Below are 11025 nucleotides of genomic sequence, written 5' to 3' on the forward strand. Positions count from 1 at the left end.
TGGTCCTACTGTGAGGGTACGGGACTGGGCTCAATGACCTCTCAAGGTCCCTTCCAGTTCTTGTGTTCTATGATTCTCAGGGGATTGGAATAAAACTGACTATCTTGGTCTACACTACAGGGGGATTCCGACAAGCCAGGGCAATCCACACTGGCCCACTTAGGGGTGGCTTTATTCCTCCTTCACAGCAGCACTGTTGAAATGGCCCAAAATGTCACCACAACACTTCTACCTTCCCCTGGCTGGTCCCATGCAATGCCACTAACTTATATACCTCCCACTCTGCGTTGCCTCTGCTCCCTGCTATTAACAGCAAAAATGTGATGGGTGTCTGAGACCAGCACCATGACTGCATAAAGCTGGTTCATTTTCTTCTTCTTTTTTCCCCCCCTCAGTAAACCAGTATGCCAGCATAAACTGAATATTTGTTGCAGACCATTGTTCAAGGCTACAATGCGCATGGGAACTGTAGGTGACCAGTTATTCTCTAGCGCCATAGAAAACAGCATCTTTTTTTTTTTTTAATAGATCAAAAGCAGTAGCAGGTATTCAGCCATTTCCATTATGTGTCTACTCACATTAAGTCGGGTGAAGACGTGTGACACTGATACAGCACAATGTGGCCCGCATTAACCTGTGAAACAATAAGATGCATCAGAATGCGGCGAGTGAAAGAGGAGTGTTTCCTTTTTAATCAGATGCTGTACAGGTATGTGACTAAAATGAAGACAAGCCAAATGGCAAGCACAAGTTTTAAATAGCGCTACATGAACAATGGATCTTGACGGATAGAAATGCATTATGCTGCCGGTCCCGACGCCAGCTCTTATTTTTTGAAGTTGTGCCAACTTAGAGAAAAGTATTGCCTCTGACAAGCTAAAACTGACAACTAAATAGCAAAGATACACACTGCAGCTATCTAGAGCGGAGTAATGTGGGGAGAATGGGATACGTCTCTGTTATTTCGGGAGCCGCATTCTGCTCTCAATATACTGTGCAATCCCATTCAAGCCAGAGTTCCGGTGCCCAACCTCTAAGCCTTCTGGAAAATCATAGAATCATAAAACCATAGATCTGGAAGAGACCTCAGAAGGTCATCAAGTCCAGCCCCCTGCTCTAGGCAGGACCAGTTCCAACTAAATCAACCCGGCCAGGGTGCCAGGGTTGAACACCCCCTTTCTGCCACAGGAAGAAACACACAAGGAAGTACACAAGTCCTGTCAAGACAGGCGATCGAGCCAAGCAGCCATGGTAGAAAAGGGTTTTCTGCCTGGGTGGGCAAATTACAGGAGTCAAAGAAGAACCAAATTGGTCACAGCTGCTCTCCAGTTGCTGTGCAAGTCAGAGCTCTCCTGTCGGGGTTAGCGCAGTCTAATAGAGGGGAGAGTGGCAGGTTTTGTTGCCATCTCCAGTAGAGTTGCAGCTCTCTAAACCGGGACTGTGTGATCCGGCAACATCAGAGGGACCACGGAGGGACCAGAAGGACCACGGATGTTGCCGAACCACAGTGTCCGAGTGGAGGGCTGGCAGCTGGGAGTCCTGAGGTCTGGCAGGGCAGCAGGCTGCTGGCAGCAGGGCTACACTGTGGCTCCTGGCATGTGGCAACAGAGCTGCCTGGCAGGGCTGGGATGCCTAGTAAGGCCAGCAGGGTGGGGTGCTGGTGGCAAGGGAGCCAGCCAGGAGGCTGATAGCTGGACCATGGCTGGAAGGCGGTAGCAGGGGGCCAGAAAATGACCTCCCTTGGGCCAGCAAAATCCCTCATCTGGGGCCAGTCAAGTCCCGAGGATGCCGGACTAGGGAAATCCAGCCTGTACTGGAAAAGAAAAACAAGACCAGGGATTCCCCTTTCTCACTGCGCATTCTAGGATATTTCTCAGCTCCACAATAAGGCGAGGGCTGGGTGCAGGGTCAGAAATGGCTGGGAGTGTTTGCAGTCCCATTGCTGTTGGCTACCTGTCTCCCGAAGACACCTGTGAGATGGAGGAGGGGAAGGAAGATTTCCCGAGGTAAATCTCCAAACTTTAAATGCAGGGGACTGTAGCAAGGAGGGAGCAAACTTTTGCTGGCTTCCTCTCCCTGGTGACAAGTGTTTAAACCATGGATGAAGCTAGTGCCATTGTGCCGAGTTGCTGAAGCGTGTCTCATTAACACCAAGGATTGAAAAGAAGCTACAATAGGGAGCTAAAACCGAGGAAGTCCTCAGAGCCGCTGTGCTTGGGGAGGAAGCTGAGAATGTGGCATTTGCATTGCATTGTTGTGTAGGATACAGGCGAACGCCAGGGTGGGCAGTGAGCATTTGGAGTATGGCATCCAGTTCTGGGGCCCCCACTATAGAAAGGATGTGGACGCATTGGAGAGGGTCCAGTGGAGGGTGACCAAAATGAATAGGGGGCTGGCGCACATGACCCGGTGCTTTTTTTGTGACGGTACTGCCTGGTACTCAATACTGACACCTCCAGACGCAGTACCAGCGCCTCCAGTCAGAGCTCAACAACTTTCCCCCTGGAGTACTGGCAGTGGGCTGTGCCATGAAAGCTCATGACACCATCTCCATGTTTTGTTAGTCTATAAAGTGCTACCAGACCATTTGCTTGCTTGTTTTCTCTGTAACAGACTAACTCGGCTACCCTCTGAAGCTCATGACCTATGAGGAGAGGCTGAGGGATTTGGGTTTGTTTAGTCTGCAGAAGAGAAGAGTGAAGGGGGAATTGAGAGCAGCCTTCAGCTACCTGAAGGGAGGTTCCAAAGAGGCTGGAGAGAGGCTGTTCTCAGTGGTGACGGATGACAGAACAAGGAGCAATTGTGGGGGAGGTCTAGGTTGGATATTAGGAAAAACTATTTCCCTAGGTGGGTGGGGAAGCACTGGGATGGGTTACCTAGGGAGGTGGTGGAATCTCCATCCCTAGAGGTGTTTAAGTCTCAGCTTGACAAAGCCCTGGCTGGGATGATTTCATTGGGGTTGGTTCTGCCTTGGGCAGGTGGCTGGACTTGATGACCTTCTGAGGTCACTTCCAGCTCTATGATTCTATGATTCTATGACAATGATGTGGACACTAGTGCAGGGTTGGCAGGCTCTGTGGAGACCAGGTAAGGACTTGGCACTTTCACAGGGAAGCAGGCCAGCCATCTGCCCTGAAAGATCCTGGTGGAGAGAGGTGATACAAAGATGGCAGGGAAATAGCAGGTGGCAAGGCAGAAGTGGGCCAGAAGGCACTCTGACCGTGTGATGACGGAGGCTATGGAAGCCAGCCCCACACGGGGGAGAAGGTAAAGTCCTTTGAGGACAGGGAGTATCGTGAGGGACTGAGAGGGCTTGTTTCATAACTGGCTTATTTCTGGTTAGCACGAGCCCCTCAACTCATGAGAACCTGAACCGCTGCATGCCCCGGAGAATCAAACCCATCATTTTTAGGCTCACAAAATCAAGGCAAACAAAACCAGCAGGTTTCAAGAAACACACCAGAGTATTCAAAACACATTGTGTTCCATGCCTGGAAGCTACTACTGTCTGCCGAGCTCTAGAAAGGGATTTTCCTCTTTGTTATAATAAAGACACCGCTGGTTTGCTGCAGAGCATTTCTCTTCTATCTGGGGTACCATGTTACACAATCACCGGGAACAGGCACATCAGACAGTGCACACCCCAGGCAGTTGTGCTATTAACCTAATGTCAGGCCTGTCAAATCGGATTCGGCCCAGAGGGCACGGTCCAATTACAAGAACCTCAGAAAAGGGTTAGAGTTGGAAAGCGGGAATAAACCAGTTTTAAGTGCAGTTGCTCATCCAAGCCCGTAAACTTCCCGCATACCCCATTACATTATAGTCATCATGAGTATTAATCAATTATTTCAACTCGTTCGCATGGAAAGCTGTGAGCATTTTAGGATACTATAAATCAACCTTGCAGGCAAAAGAATAAATACAGGGAGACAGCTGTACGGATCTTACTGTCACACCAATCACCGCTCAAAAGCTCACACAAATAGCAGGCAACATTCACCCCCTCTGGAAGGCCTGTGACTTCTCTGGTTGGAACTGCACCAGCGCCAGCGATAAAACCAGCCCCTTTGGAGTACATGGAACTATAGACGCCAGATCCAGCGACCAGTAGCACGAGCAATTTATCATAGACGTGTCACTAAAAATGACATTTTCCCTGGCAAACCCATTAAATGCTATTGGCTTAATTAAGGCCCCTGCTGAGCCAAGCGATACAGAGGTGGGAGAGGCGGGAGAAGTTCTCGTCTCTGAAGGAGTGATGCCTGTCTTCACTGAAAGCTCGCTGGGTATTGGGAAGAGCAAGCAGAACAGGGGTTCGCGGGCGCTCCCTCCCTGCCCAGGGGCCTGGTGACTCTGTCAGCTCGCCTAGTAGAGTTTGGCACAGCTTGGGAAAGTGCAGCCAGTGCCTTCCCCATCCTCAGTGCCTGGATGTGTAGAGCCACCATACCACCCAGATACCCTGCTTTGGGAGCTGCTGATGCTGCTGGAAAACCTGGGTGGGACAGCCCCCTCTCTGCTTTATGCCAGGGGTGGGCAAAAGCCTCTCAGCTCCGGCCTGCATGGCAGCTCCCGGCCCCGCCCCCTAGTGCATTGCCTGGGGGACGGAGCCACACCAGCCCTTTTAACTGCTCGCGCCTTCCTCACGCCTGTCAGAGAACACGTTGCTTGGCAGCCACGGGGAAGGCGCGAGCCCTTTAAATAGAAGCAGTTGAAAGGGCTAATGCGTCCCAGCTCCCTGGCAACCTGCTAGTGGCTGTGAGCCCTTTTAACGGTTTCTATTTAAAGGGCTCGCATGAGGCCCTGCCCCTTCTGCCTGAAGCCCCGCCCCTTCCAGGTCAGCACACAACCAGTTCTGAAATGTGTGGAGTGGTCCCCCTTCAAAAATTGTTTTTGTCTAAAGCATCTTTGAGTTGTGCCTATTTATTCATAAGCCGAATTCCATAAAACATGCGAGGTGTCACACTTAGGGTACCTCCATAATGTGCTCTTATAACATCCAGAGGGACACCGCGGCATTTTCTGGGAAGAGCTGGCAAACCATATAACAAACTTCCCACACATAAGTGCTGTGAAGCTATAACTCAGGATCACGACAAATTGCAATCAAAGCAATTTGGAGTACTAAACCCTCAGTAAAGGGCAATCTCTGGGACTCACTCCAACACAAACTATGGTCCCTTCAAATACAGAATATTCATTGAACAAGTGTGAGCATATTCTTACTGGGAATGCAACACACCGTACCTAAGAATAAAACCACTCGTTTACAAATCGCCAGCTGGTTCAGGACAGTGTAGACCTCGTGCCTAGTAACACAGAGGAGTTGAAGTACATATTCGGGTACACGTCACCCCAGGGTTCTGCTCCTCCCACTGATTTTCCCACCAGAGAACACCTGGGCTATGTCTACACTGGCAGCTTCTTCCACAAGAACAGCTGTTCTTGTGCAAAAACTTGCCGGCTGTCTACACTGCATGCACGTTCTTGCACAAGTAAATTTACAGTCTAGCGTTGGAAAACAGGGCTTCTTCCGGAAGAGTTATTCCTCTCCCCATGAGGAATAAGCCCTCTTGCGCAAGAGCTCTTGCGCAAGAGGGCAGTGTAGACAGGCAACATGAATTTCTTGCGCAAGAAACCCCTATGGCTAAAGTGGCCATCAGAGCTTTCTTGCACAAGAAAGTGTCCATACTGCCATAGACGCTCCTGCGCAAAAGCACATGCCAGTGTAGACGCGCTCTTGTGGAAGACTTTTTGCGCAAGAACTCTTCCGCCAAAAAGTTCATGCGCAAGAAGCTGCCCATGTAGACGTAGCACTGCTTTGATTCAATACTGGGCCCCAGCTAAAAGCCCTTGCGGTACTGGCCCAAATTGCAGATACGTTGGTTCCTCCTGGGCAATTGCAGTTCATGACTTCTCCCAGCTGCTGCATTTCAGTGGAACCACCTTTCTCTAGAGTGACACTCAGGTTTGCGAGACAGAGAGATCTCTTGGCCCCTGCCCCACCACTCTGGAATTCGCCCCTGGAAGAGAGCAGAATGGCCATGACCTTCCGCACCGCCAGAAAATAATGCCAATCCCACTTCTGCCTACAATAGTCTACCTTCTTTATGCCCACCCACCAAAATCCCCACCTGACTTAAAAACAGACCCAATGGCTCTACAGGGACAGTGACAAAGACTCCCCTAGTGGGCCATATGAAAGAGGAACCTTGACAGCGAAGTGAGACCCACCTGTCCCTGTCCCTTGCTGTGGTGCTGAGCTTCCTGGTGGTCTTTCTAAGCATTCTGGGTCTCAGAACATTTGTGAGCAAGAGCCAAGCATGCCACTGCCTCCAAACTTACCATCAAATTCAAGAGGCCTTTGACGTAACCTGGTGACGTGGAAATGTGAACCGCCCAGCTTGGTTTCCCACGCCAGTCTCATAGGGTTGCCAGCCCTCCTGGATTGTCCTGGAGTCTCTAGGGATAAAAGATTCATCTTTAATTAAAGATTATGCCTTGTGATGAAACCTGCGGAATATGTCCAACCAAAGTTGGCAACCCTAACTCTGGAAGAATGAAAAATAAAATCAGGCCATTTTCTGATCACTGGCACTTTTTATTATACATTGACGGGGCGTGCTGCATGCCGCAAACACAGAGCTTAAACTCCAAACAGTAGAGCAATCAGACACCAGCTACACAGGGAGAGATAGAGCCTCAGGCTGGGTTTTGTTTGTAAAGATAATTGGTGAGAGAAAGCTTTTGGACAGATACTGATGGGCTTCGGTCAAAGCAGGACATGAATAAAGAGAGACTACATATCTAGCACACTGAAACAGGCATTCAGGGGACCGGTCACGTTAACTACTCACATCTGGAAGGCTCTGATTTCAGAGCAAACTTCTTTTTGGATGTGGATTCTTCATGTGGATTCTTACCCCTGCTACCTGTTTCAGTGTAAACCTTGAGGGTCAACCAAACAGGAGATTCTGACATCTGAAAAAGAGTTGGTGTTATACTCATCTTCTCTGGGGTAGGATCCATTGGGTTGGGTTGGAAAAAGGAGAGGGAAGGATAAAACATTTGTTTTTACGCCTACGCTATAGTTACCACAAACTCAGACCTCAAGGAAATCATCCTGCTTCTCTGTAGAAGCATCATCAGTAGGAGCCAAGTGTGTATGCCTGTTGTAAGAGCTGAATATTACATTTTGTTTCAGTGGGAGCCATTAGGCTTGGTACATGGTCTCATCAGGGAGTGATTGTGTATCACAATGTGCATTTCCTAGTAATAATAATGTTCTCATGGAGATGAGCTGAGGAGCTTTGACCTACTCTATGAACCTCCAAACTCAGCAGTTCTGTTCAGTGACCCAGAATTGTGTGAAGAGTTGCTGACCACTGGGCAAACTGGGCGGGGGGGCAACCCCTTAGAATATCACCATTCTGAGAAGCCAGTGATCCTGCTAGTACTGGTTGACATTGTGCTAATGGGGGGGCAGTAATTTTTGATGGGGGGGGCCACTCCAAGAATTTGGAAACTGGTCAAGGGCCACACTCTTCCATGATATTAATGGAGGAGGTGTGGGGTTTGGAATGGAGGTTGGGTGCAGAAGGGACTTTAGGGTAAGGGAGGGAGTTTGGGTGAAGGAGGCAGTGTGACCTGGGACACTGGACTGGGGTGCCGGGGATTGGATTGTGACCTAGAGCAGGGAATTGGGGTACAGAAGGGTATGCAAGGGATTGAGGTGCAGGGGTTTGGGTTGTGAGCTAGGCAAGAGAGGACTGTGATTTGGGGCAGGAGATTGGGATACCAGCTCTGGAAGGGGATATAGGTGCAGGGGGGGCAGAGGATTTGGGTATGTGGTATAGGGAGTAGGAGTGGGGGGGCAGAGGTTTGGGCGAGGGAGAGGTTGAGGTGCCAGAGGCAGGCTTTGGCCAGGGGACTTACCAGCCAGCAGCATTTTCCTGAAGCAGCCTCCCTGCCTGCTCCATACCCCCACAGGCTGTAGCCATGTCCTCTGTGAATAACTACAAGTCCAGAGGGGAGGGGGCATGGTGCTTCTTGGCTGCCTGTTATTGAAATAGACAGCTCCCAGTGGTCGGTTTCTAGCCAAAACCCACCAATGGGATTGTGCTGGGGGAGGGAGCAGCTCCTAAAGCCTTCCCCTCTCCCCTCCAGGCTCACAGATTGTAAAGTGAAACCCCCCTGCCTGGGGCTCCCTGCTGCATCCACAGGTCAGATTCGGTGGCTTGGCAGGCTGAATCCAGCCCTCAGGCCATATTGTGTCCAGGCCTGTGCTGATGGAACGGGGAGATGGCATATACTTCAGAGCACCTGAAAGGAAAGAGACCTTTGGAAGCAGAGCTGGGTGGGAACAGCAAAACAAAAATATCATGAATACTCTGTTGCTAGGATTTGGTGGTTTCTGAATGTTTGAGTGAGTGTCATTCACAGGAATGTTTATGGGAAGCAGCAGCATCGTGAGCAATAGCGTGCCTACACATTTCCAAGGATATTTTCCTTGGACATGCTCCCAGGGCCATTCTGAAAGTGCCTTTATATTATTCACACACTAGGTTGGTCAAAAAACAGGACTATGTAGCACTTTAAAGACTAACAAGATGGTTTATTAGGTGATGAGCTTTCATCACCTAATAAACCATCTTGTTAGTCTTTAAAGTGCTACATAGTCCTGTTTTTTGTTTCAGCTACACCAGACTAACACGACTACATTTCTATCACTGTTCTAGGTTGATCAAATCATTCTGAATGTCCACAGATAATCTCTGAATGGACGAAAGGGATTTAGATCGGCCGCTCAGGGAAGACAAAGCATGCCATTGCATTCAGGTGGCCAACCACAGAGAACACTCACAGCGATCCATTCACAACCAAGGAATGGACAAAAACGGGTTCATCTGAACTGTCTGAATGATGGTGAATGAAAATATCAGTAAAATATTTGTGGATCATTTGCAGAACAACAAATGGGCTTCATTCGTTGGATACATTATTCACAAAGAATTATGTGACCAGTTTTAGTGAAAGATACTACAGTGAAATCTTTGTTATCTGGCACTCTATTAACCAGAAAACTTTGTTAACTGGCATTGCCCCCAGCCACAATACTGTCACATCTTCAGGTGCACAGGCCTGACTTGATTTACCATGATTGGCTTAACAATTTTTTATTTAAGAAGTACTAATCGTCTTTAACTCAAAATAGAAATGTGAAACCAACTGCCTCACATCACAAAACTACCAATATTAAAAACTTGAGTTTTACTATTATTGTCCATTGGTTTTTCCTTGGTTTATGGGATGCTCAGATAACTGGAATTTTTAGATAACCGGAATGACCTGAGCATGTCAGATAACACAGGTTTTACTGTAATAGATAACCGGCCCTGATTTGGCAAAGCACATGTTCAACAGTAAGCATGTTATGTGCTTTGCTGATTAGAGCTGAATTTCAGCATATGCTTAAAAGTAAGCATGTACTTAAATGCTAGTCTGAATTGGGGAGGCAGGTGTGGATTATTCTTAAATTAGTTCCTCTCTATGGACCATATAGTTAGACCCCTGCAAATCCAAGGATATCCGCTTTATATCTGCGGGTATCCGCATCTGCGGATGTGGATGAGAATATCCGCAACTCATTTGTGTGGATGCCGATGCGGGTACAAATTTTGTATCCACACAGAGCTTAGATCCTCAGCTATGTGTGCGGAACATACAGCACAGCTGGAGAGCAGGGTTCTGTATTTCTCTGAGCCTTGGGGGGCTCAGATGTCAGCCACAGATCACTGAAGTACGGATGGCTTATACACACCGCCTTCTCCCCACCCTATGCTGGCAGCACGAGAGTCGGAGGCAGCTCCAAGGGGGTTTTGCAGTAACGGTGTAGCACAAATCAGTTGCATCTCCATGCCGGATGCGGGCTAGTGTATCCCTTAATATGGCCACGGCACTTCAACTGGGAATTCTGGGCCCGGGCAGGAGCAGGCGATGTCCTGTAGCATTCCTGTTTTAACATAACTGAGATGTCACCGTGCATTCTCTAGTAGATGTAAAAGAACAACAACTTCATCTTAAATGGCAAAAGTTAATTTATTATTGCAGAACTAAAAGACCAAGTGTAGGGTTTTTCCGTATAGATTGGTGTACAACAGCGACATTCATCATTTTTTTCTCCCAGGGCAAAAATAACAGGAAATGAACAATAGAAGCCAAATGAGACTTGCAGAGCTCCACGACTAGTGTACTCCTGGAAACTTGGCAAAATTTGTTTAGTAGAAATTTCAACACAAAGAGTAGTAATGTTTGTTCTGCTTTTAACAACTGAGGGTTTTCTACATTACTGTCTCCAAATCCTGACTTCTTAAACTGATTGGCTATGTCTACACTAGCGTGATCTTGCGCAAAAACTCTTTAGAGCAAGGGTTCTTCTGCAAAAGCTCTTCCAGAAAAGAGCGTATACACTGGCATGTGCTTTTGCGCAAGAGATGTGCTTTTGCATAAGAGCATCCGTGCCAGTGTAGACGCTCTCTTGTGCAAGAAAGCTTTGATGGCTATTTTAACCATAGGGCTTTCTTGCGCAAGAAATTCATGTTGCCTGTCTATACTGGCCTCTTGCGCAAGAACAGTTGTGCAAAAGGGCTTATTCCTGAGCAGGAGCGTCAGAATTCTGGCACAAGAAGCCCTGATTTCATACATTAGAATGTCACTTTACTTGCGCAAGAACACGCAGCCAGTGTAGACAGGCAGCAAGTTTTTGCGCAAGAGCGGCTGCTTTTGCGCAAGATCGCGCCAGTGTAGACACACCCACATTGTGTTTAGAAGAAGCTTTTTCTTTTTAGTACTGTTATTCTGGGCTTAAAGCCTGCCTATCCTCCAAGGATCCCCAGTCACTGTCTACTCATTAATAATTAAGACTCGCAGTAGTCCAGCAGAGAACTGTTGTTGAACTCATTTTACAGAGGGGTAAACTGAGGCAGAGAGCCCTGACATAATGCAGACAAGGGCACACCCTGAACAAGT

The 11025-nt window shown here is 48.3% G+C and overlaps 1 long non-coding RNA gene across 1 annotated transcript; it reads right to left on the bottom strand.

Annotated features, from left to right (window-relative positions):
- Positions 1-578: 578 nt before the first annotated feature.
- On the bottom strand, positions 579-8540 carry LOC112543765 (uncharacterized). Its single transcript, XR_003086989.3, has 3 exons — positions 6855-8540; positions 6343-6459; positions 579-634 (listed from the first exon to the last, which is right to left on the bottom strand). It is a non-coding gene; the product is annotated as an uncharacterized LOC112543765 (long non-coding RNA).
- Positions 8541-11025: the final 2485 nt, after the last annotated feature.

The sequence above is a fragment of the Pelodiscus sinensis genome, chromosome 13, assembly GCF_052426305.1.
Source record: "Pelodiscus sinensis isolate ZL-2025 chromosome 13, ASM5242630v1, whole genome shotgun sequence".
Taxonomy (NCBI): domain Eukaryota; kingdom Metazoa; phylum Chordata; order Testudines; family Trionychidae; genus Pelodiscus; species Pelodiscus sinensis.